We start from the raw sequence: 9,299 nt of genomic DNA, 5'->3' as shown, positions 1-9,299 counted from the left end.
ATCTATCTATCTATCTATCTATCTATCTATCTATCTATCTATCTATCCCAGGTTCAAGGTTCTTTATTGTCATTTGCATCACATGAACATGAGTTCACACAAGTACATGAGGTGGAATGAAAATATGTACACAGGGTCCCAGTTACATCCAACAATAGCAAAATATAAAGTGTAAAAAGAAACAGTAAATAAGGATCTAAGATATAAACTAAGATATACACTAGTTACAAATAGAACAAAACAATACACCACCAATAGCAGCATCTATCCATCCATCCAGTATCTTTACCTGCTTCTTCATTTTCTATTCTTTTAATTCTACACCATATTTCTTCTAGGCAATGGCAGAAGAACCAAAGAGCCGCATGTGGTCCTAGAGCTGCTGTTTGCAAACTCCTGCAAACCCTCTGTCCTACAAGAACCGAACCTGTGGATAAGGGGCTCTACGTGAACTAGTTACTGGCAGCGACACCAAATGGAGACATTTTTCAGCTGCTTCTAACTGGCCCCTGAATGCCCATATCAGACCTGCTAATGCAGCCAGGCCATCTGTAATACTGTGATGAGATGACTTTGTCGCTGAAGTGAGAACTGGGATTGAATATAATTCCGCCTGCTTTGGAGAGTCAGGATTAGCACACTTGTACGTCGAAAAAATATATATAAATGTAAAAAAAAAAATTGCCTTCCTGGGCTGTCAGTGTCAAGACAGATAAAAGTGAAACGCTTCAGCAGTTTGATTTATCTTCCTCATGCACACAAGGAAATAAAATGTCACCTCCGCTGTGTGTCACTGATTTGTAACAGCTGTATGAGAAAGTTGCCTTGGTAGGAGAGGTGTGTGCGGTGAGGATGAAAAAAGGAGGATGCAGCTCGCGTGATGTGTCCGCTGCAGCATTGGTGGCACGTTGACTCGGTTGACTGCATTTGCAACGTTGTGTGAATCCCCGGAGGAGAAGATTCCTAACATGGGCAGCTGTGGAATGCCTCTTTTACAGATACAACAAAACAAAACTACCACCCCTCCTCACTTTCATAACACACATGCCCAGAATGTGATATGATTTTTGTGGAGATTCCTTGTGCAATGATAGCACATGAAGAAATCATGGGTGGGGGAGTGCACTGCTTACACGTGCATGCAAGTTCTTATTCTTATTAGAGCATTGCATTGACTTCCATTCATTTTTTAAAGCTTAACCCTGAGCTTTGCTTTAATACTTCAATTCAAATTCAAAAACACTTTCTTAATCCCAAAGAGAAGTTAATTGTTGTTGTAGCTCATCATTCTGGTTTCATTAGAGTTGTTATAGATGTTGATGGCTGGGGGCAGGAAGGATCTCTTGTAGCAGTCTGTCCCACAGCGAATCTGAAGAAACTGGTTGCAGATGCCGACCCGTCCACCCAGACCCAGCAGACCTCTCGGTCCTCTTGGGCAGTGTTGCTTGTCGCTGCAGACTTAACTGCAGGTACCAGGGGATGATCTCGGTCCTCCCACTGTCACGAGCCGCGTTTCCCACTACGTCCAAGACCTCGGCGGTCAGGCACTCGAGCAACGCCTCCAGGTAGACGGGAATGCATCCACGGCACCTCCTTTACAACTCATTTGGGATTTGGGGCTGTATTTGAGGTATTATTGAGCTTTGAGGTGTTAATCATCTGCTCCCAGTTGTATAAACCACCTTGTTGTTATGGTTACGCATCATAACAAATGTCCAAATGTAAAAAAGGTTTCAGTAAAAATCCTTTTTCAGTTTTTTTTTTCATTTACCCTTTATTTATCCAGGTAGTCTCATTGAGCCACGAGAACTCATTTTCAAGAGAGACCTTCCAGCTGCACAGCATCTAATACCGGAGGAAGTAATTATCCAGAAAAAGTGATTTACATCCAGAAAAAAGAGGAATTAAAGTTTTCAAAAGCACAATTTCAAAATGAATGTAAGAGCTACTCCAACATGCAGCCACCTTGAGGAGCGCAATTTTAGAACTTAAGCATACTTTACCAACACTTTATTTAATACTCAAAAATGACTGGATTTTAGTCCTCACGAGGACTACTGGCCTTAACAAAGTAGTTGAATATATCAGAAAAGGTTTCAAAATGTAACAAAAGCAAGTACACACACAGACACTCGTGTAGTGTGTGGAAAGGCTTTGAAGAGTTGAGCGCAGGCCTGGTCTCATGCAGTTGCATAACATACAGTTTTGCACTTTAGAAACATTAAAATTTAAATGCTCTTTTTTTAATCCCAGGCTCTCTCGCTGTCTCTCACATAAATACACACACTTACCATGAAAATGTTGGTGTTCAGAACTGACGCTATTGTTTATGTCTCCTCCCACCTTGAACGTAAGTAACCTGTGACAGACCGAAGCCGTGAGAGATAACAGAGCAGATGATGAGGAGCTCTTTTGTGCCACAGAGCACACACCAGCTCTGCCCAGTCACTGCTTTTCATTTTGATAATTGACCGGCAACGCCAGAAATGTCCATCAGCTAATCCTCTTAGCTTTCATAATGCTGACTCTGTCACAGAAGCCCCTGTTTTAATGTAACAAGCAGCTAAGCCTACAGCGCTGGGCAGAAACGCCTTGAGGCCATGGAAGGCCACTTTGCTCCTGGAGGTCATGAAGAGGCCTGTTTTTGACTCCACAAGTGACCAGTCAGTCTGTAAGAAAATATAAGATCAATATACCTACTGGCTTCGGCTGCACCTTTCACATGGAGCACCTTGAAATTTCATTCATCTGTGCAGATTGGAGAATGAATGAATTTACTCTCCTTTGAGTTCCTGGTGTCTTCACTAAGTAGACCATATCAATGGTATCAGTGTGGTCATGTGAAAAAAGGGACAAATTTCCACACACAATATTCAAACGTAGCATAAGGCACAAAAATCCCACTATGTCCGGCTCTGAAAATGGAACATTCACTTTACCCAAATGGACATCACGTGGATTAAAAAAAATGAAAAAAAATTTAACATTAAGCACAGGTTGGAAATTAATACCAGCCCTTTGACGTCAAAACGATGTCTGGACATTTAAAAAATTGAAAAGACCACAACAGACTTTATCTCTGTGATAAATTAAGCAAGAAAATTACAACTTCAAATGTACTGAATGTGTGTAATGTTTTATTTTTATTCTAAAAAAATCAACTTTGCCCTGCATCAGCCACTATAAGTTAAAAAGACTTGCGTTCTACAATTTGTTTATCTTGATTCAAAAGCAGTTTTAATTAAAACCTTAGGGTTTTGACCATAATGTATATTATTTTGTGACATTTATTCTTTATTAGAGGTAACTTTTTATTATTATTTAGTATATATATATGTCATATGTTGTTTTATTACACAAATTAACCTGATTTTAAGAAGATTGTACTTGTCTAGAATCGTAAAAAAGGAAGAAATTATAGAAATTTTCAGTAAATTAAATGGAATAAATTAATAAATTTATGCTGTTTAAGTTATTGTAAGGAAATTAAAAGTGATTAAACATTAAGAAAGGAATTATTGCTTTATTTTTATATTTATTTTTAAGTGTGTTTAATGTAGATTCTGTTAGATCATTTTACTTCAAGGAAGTAGGGGTACTAAGGGTGTCGCAGCACTTCCCGATCCAGAAGATGTGATATTCTTCAAACTTCTGGTCATGGGTCTAAAATATTATCAATCCAGAGAACATATTTAACGCTGTTATATTTTTATGTTATATAAAAACCTCTAGAATTCCTACCATTTTGTCATAAATGATGCTAAATAGTAGTGAGTTTTTAATGTTCCTTTGTCTGTGAGAAATGCAAGTGACAAGTTTCACATCGTCTGAGTTAGCTGGCAGTTGTGTCTTTTTCAGTCAGTAAAATTAACCAGGTTAATAAATAAATCTGAGAATATTTTAATTCATTGACTCTAGTGGCAAAATGTTTACCCTGCAGCTGACATGGTCAAACAAACACAATACATGTTTCATTTATTTATAGCAGCTCTGTTTCATGACATCCACACCACTGATAGAGAAACTGATACTAGTGTATTTTTATTTTGTCAATAAAATCTCATATCTATTGTACACTTCATCATCCATAGAAAGCTTAGGCTAGCAGTCCTTGTAGACCAGTTACTGGCGAGTATATATATGAAGTAAAACACAAAAGTAAAATTATTTGTCTTTATTTTTGCACACAGCCACACTTGACAAATTCCTATTGTGGTGTTTATGTGTGCTGATACTCTTATTTGTCTTTTTTTTCCCTATTGAATTGGGGAAAAAAAACTATAATGAAAGAGTATATTTGTTATGATGGGAATGTAACAAGCAGATAACAAATAAGCATTTCTGGAAGTTTATTTTTGTCAATATCATTCAAGATGTGTGCAAATATGCATTTTTGCCCATGTACTCCGCCTATTTTTTGGCATTTCAGAAAATGCACTGGGACTAAAAAGAAAAGGGAATGTATTGCTGTGTTTTATTTACATGCAAGTAAAAACTTGGATCTGGAAATTTACACCTAACTTAACCAGTTTTTCTTTTTTTTTTCCTCACTTGCCCTCGAACAAGACGGATGCTTTTCTTCCCTTTCCTGCCTCCCTCCTGCTTTTGCTCTTTGTCCTGTGTATCGGAGCCTCTCTTTACACATCTTCTGAATCGTAAATTATTATTATGGATCTGGTCAGCTGGTCTGTCAACGCAATTGACAAAATTTTTTCAAGAGACAGGGTGCTGGAGAGCCCTCATGCCCGGATGGATGCACGCAGCTGGGTATGTCATTGATAATATGTGTACGAATTGGATTTATTATAAAAGGGTTTCTGCTTTTTGGAATTGGATACATAGGACATCAACAAATTAGGAAGACGCCGGCAGCAGTTTCGACCATGGTAAAGCTAATCTCATGTGAAAGATTAATACATGCCTAGAGCTCTTAGACTCATATGCTTTACAAGCTCCCTGGAACTCGCCAGCATGATGGATTCGACCCTGGAGAAAAGCTAACAAAGCACGGAACGGCGGCATGTCCACAAATCTGGCTGTTCGAATTCGCCATCGAGAGTTCCAGCAGAACTGAACTGAAGGCAGACTGGAACCAGAGTCTGCCTGCCCAAACAATTGTTGTTTATCTGAATCTGACCTTCCCTCTTGGCCTTGGAAGGCCAACATATCTCAAATTGCCTCTGGTGGATATGTAAATAAAGAAACTCTGCTCTGTCCCCCCCCCCCCCCCCCCCCACACACACACAAGAAATTCTGTGAGCGCTTAACAGAGCTATACCGACTGAGAGACATTGTAACATTTTATTAGAACTATAGAAACTATCTGGAAGTGCTCATGGACAATTCTCACCGTGTTGTCGTCCATGCATATGTATTGTGTCTTTCTATGTTGTTTGCTGTGGTAGATTTTTTTGATACATTAAACAGTGCCCTGTCAAGTACACAGTGAGAGAGATCTTTTTTATGCCTCTCTCTCCTTATATTGTCTTCCCTTGTTCTATCTAAGCAAAAAGGGCAGCGCTTCTCAGAAGCTGCAGCCCCTGTACACTTCCGTCCATCTTTAGGACGGCTGTACAGAAGGTAATTTTGCTATACTTAACTGTGTAATGACAATAAAGCTTATTCTGATTCTGATTTTCAAGCCAGAAACTAGTAGGATTTGCTAACAGTTGCGCTTAGTGAGCTACTATTAGCAATACTTCAATAATTCATGGAAAAAACATATTAATTTTGTAAGAACTAAAATTTCCAGGTCTATAGCAATGCTACATAAAGTACGAGAATTTCTGACTGATAAAGCATTGTGTCTACTGTACAATACAATTGTTGTGCCGCATTTGATTTATTGTGTTGCTATCTGGGGTACAGCTTGTAAAACTGCAACCAAGTCTATTTTTATTTTACAAAAAAGAGTTATAAGAGTTATCGCAAAAAAGCATTATCGCCATTCTTCAAGTATTTTGTTTTATCAACTGAGAATTCTCAAGTTTTATGATTTGGTGGATTACAATATTCTATTATTTATGTACAAGGCTCAGAACCAAAATTTACCATCAAACATACAAGTGTATTTCGTTAAAAGGAATAGTTGTTATAATTTAAAGGGAACAGATATTTTTGTAAAGATGAAATATAGAACAAGTTTTAAGGGTAGGTCTACTTCGATCAAGGGAATTAGTTTATGGAATGGTTTGGATAATGATATCAAAAAGGAGACTTCATTAGCTGTATTTAAAAAAAAGATTAAGAATGTATTGATGATGAAATATCTTTAAGTTGGATAATGGTATGGAATTATAATGAATTGTGATAAGTTTTTTGGTTGGTTATATTATGTATTGTTTGAATAGATTGTTTTGAATTGATATTGTTTAGAAGGGGCAGAAATGATAAGAATTCATTCTTCTTCTGCTGCCTTTCATTTTATATGTATCTTATTTTATTTGTATGGAATAAGTCTTGTTTTAACTGAAATGAAATGAATGAATAAATAAATAAATACAGGCTGAAAACAATAGATTTCTTTCCATGTGCATTCAAACATTCCAGCAACAATTATAGAGATTGGAAACTATTAATGAAGGGCAATTTGACTCAAATTAAAATAGTTTTTTTTTTATTTCAGCTATCACTACTTTTCTTGTGCTAGTCAGCCATATTGGATTTTGAGGTCAGTGACTTTCTGAGTCGAAATTCCAACTTTTCGAGAAGTTTCAGTTGATTTTTCTAGTTTGAAACTCACAAATTCCAACAAGCAAGTACAAATGGACTCCTATAATCCTGGCAGGTTCAAGTTGTCACACAGAAATACTTAACATTTAATGCATCCATCAAGTGTCCATTTAGACCTGGTGTTTGGTGGCAGTCTGCAGACAACGTAAATTTGTTTCACTCAGAATTTATTTTTAAATAATTAGTTGCTCCTCCTGATTGCTTTTGAGAAAATACTAGTACATTTATAGTGTTTTTTATGATGTTTTATTAAAACATGACACTTTTATCTGGCTTATTTTAGTCAGGGCAAATTACACTGTAATACAGTAAGTTGGTATTTTTTCTTTAACTAAATTTGGACTGCTTATTTTTATTTGTTGCTACTGTTTTTGCAACAAGCTCGAGCATGACAAAATATGCACATGTGTGTTGTTTTATTTTTAGGATATTTTCCTATTAAAAAAAAAGCTTATGTGATGGAGGTTTTTCCGCTCAATGGATTATCAGTATTTCTGTTTCTGATTTTAGTCTTCTAGAATTATTGTGCTTATGAATTGTTCAAAGGACTGTTATTGTAAAAAATAAAATAAAACGAGTGCAATATTTGGGAATTTAAGGCACATTAGGGCTGAAATCCTTGTTTCCCTTTCCTGTTTTGTTTCTATCTTGCCATCTTCCTGTATTCTCTCAGAGAATTTTTTGCTTTTTCAGTGTTTTCTTTTCTAGTTATTAATCTCTTTTCCAGCGATAATCGTTCGGTAAAGGAACCTCTTTAGTCCACCAGCTTTTTGAGACTAGTAGAAACTCGAGCAGAAATCCTGAATTACACCATTATGGAGGTGATCCTCTTATGCAACTTGCTCCTCACACTCATCCACAAAGCAAGAGCGCTCACGAGCACAAATCCACAAAAGCACTTGCCGCCAGATTATCCACAGTCCACAAAAAGGCAGCTGCCATGTTGCCTTTTAGACAAAACAATGCTTTTTGTTCGGTGCATTCATGGCTTGGACTGATCCTGGCTCAGACCCTTGCTGAGACATGTGGATCTTAATGATTATGAGTTTGTGGCTGTATTTTTAGGACAGATCACATGATATTGCTTGGCTTAGCCTAGGTACAAATGGGGCATTCTTCTCAAAGAGCAAAAGGAACCAGTTTGAGGGGATGCAAGCTGTAGGATCAGGAAACATGCTTTCAGATGAAGACAGTATCAGTCTCCTATAGGAAACTGCGCACAGGCTGACATGTTGTTCCAGCCAGTCAGCAGGATGCAACCTGGCTTGCCTGCTCTCTCCACTCAGCACATCAGAGGGACCCGGCCATATCTGATGTGACGTGGCTGACACCACCTTGAGAGCTGAGAGGAGATCCGGCCGATGATTAATTCCAGCTCAGACAACACAATGAAGATTCTCGCCCTGTGTTTACCCCTGCAGACGTCTCTGCTAAACACGGGACTCTTGCATGCCACGGGGCTGTGTAATAAGGCTGTGAATCATCTGCAGTGAATGATGTGGAAATGAAAACAAGTGGTGGTCAGACTGAAGAGAGCTGATCCAGAGAAGTGACTCTCTCTGTGGCTGCTTATGTTAAAGCAGTTCAGTTTAGCTGAGGTGAACTGACAAGTTCTGTACTCAAGTACAATTGAAAAGGGAATAAAATGTTCAAATTAGTTGTATTAATTAAAGGAACATATCACAAATGAAAGTGCAAAAACAAAATTAATTAAAGGCATATATTTTCTTTAAGGAAGCATGCCACCCACCCCCTTAGTTTTAGACCAAGACCATCTTCAGGTCCTTGAGTATCTGAAGAAAACTACTGCTGATGTTCTACCAGTCTGTGGTAAAGTGTCCTCTTCTGTGCTGTTGTGTGTTGGGAAGGCAGCATTAATAGGAGAGATGCTGGGTGACTTGACAGGCTGCGGAAGGAAAGCTGGTTCTGTGTTGGGAACAGAGCTGGAGTCTCTTACATCAGGGGCAGAGAAAAGGGTCTTCAGTAAGTTTCTATCCATCATGGACAATGCTGACCATCCTCTGCATGGTGCCATCATGAAGCAGAGGAGCTCCTTCAGTGGTAGACTGCTGTCCCAGCCCTGCTCCACGGACAGATTCAGGAAGTCCTTTGTCCCTCAAGCCATCAGACTGTTCATCTCCTCCCCGTTCAATAAAAATAGAGCCTTGAAAATCTGTGATACCCCGGACACTTGTGTATGTGTATGTATGTATAGTTACATGTACATACTGTATATGTATATGTATACTTAGATGTGTTTGTATATATATATATATATATAGGTTAATCATGAATGTAGAACTCACTACCACTTTGTGCATGTGCATATTGTCTTTTTCCAAATGTGTGTATTCTGCTTCTTTTTTGATTATTACCATGTGTTTTTTTACTGTATAATTAGAAGATGATATATTGGATGCATCAAATTTCCTCCTGGGATTAACAGAGTATTAACTATCTATCTATCTATCTATCTATCTATCTATCTATCTATCTATCTATCTATCTATCTATCTATCTATCTATCTATCTATCTATCTATCTATCTATCTATCTATCTATCTATC

The sequence above is a fragment of the Nematolebias whitei genome, chromosome 12 (assembly GCF_014905685.2).
Source record: "Nematolebias whitei isolate Nwh7 chromosome 12, NemWhi1, whole genome shotgun sequence".
Classification (NCBI taxonomy): domain Eukaryota; kingdom Metazoa; phylum Chordata; class Actinopteri; order Cyprinodontiformes; family Rivulidae; genus Nematolebias; species Nematolebias whitei.
The sequence above is the reverse complement of the archived record's forward strand: the minus strand, read 5'-3'. Positions refer to the sequence as shown.